Here is a 675-nt window from a genome sequence, read left to right on the forward strand (position 1 = left end):
CACTCTTTCTCCATAATTTGCTGGCACGTGAAAAATAAAAACAGGTTTTACTTACCTTTAGTCTAATTATTATTCGGGAAGGGGTACAAGTTTAGAGACTGAAAATTTCTTGATTAGGGGCCAAAGCAAGACAAATGACAGTTGAGTCACCACCTTTTCCAGGCATTGTGAATTTAAAGATGAATGAGTCCCATCCAGCCTCTGCCTTTCACTGTCACGCAATGGCTTCTATAATAGAACTATATCTGAAGGAGTATTTACTTGGCAAAAATGCATCCTGGATGGCTTCTGGGGAAAATGATGTTACCATGGGCCTTAGACATTATATGCAATGCTCGGGTGAGCAAGCAGTGAGAACCTTTAGAAACCACTCTAAGCAGGAGGATTGGCTCTAACAAAGGATCCTTAAAGTGACCCCACAGAATGCTTATAACCTGCCAGCTCCTCCAATCTCATTTAACTCTCTCTAATCTCAGGTTGAACTGCAGAAGGGAATTTTCTTAAATGATGTCTTTGATGATTACATTTCCTTTTGCTCTTTTTCTGGGCAGTTCTCTATGCTGATGTTGAATCCCCCACATTGGTTCTCTTATTGCTTTTTCTTTTCTGCCTTTCTTCTCTTTCTTTTTTCATCCATCTTATAGGAAGTTTTCCCAACTTTCTTTTGTAGTCCTT

This window comes from Tupaia chinensis, unplaced genomic scaffold, assembly GCF_000334495.1.
Source record: "Tupaia chinensis unplaced genomic scaffold, TupChi_1.0 Scaffold000117_2, whole genome shotgun sequence".
In the NCBI taxonomy this organism is placed as follows: Eukaryota; Metazoa; Chordata; class Mammalia; order Scandentia; family Tupaiidae; genus Tupaia; species Tupaia belangeri.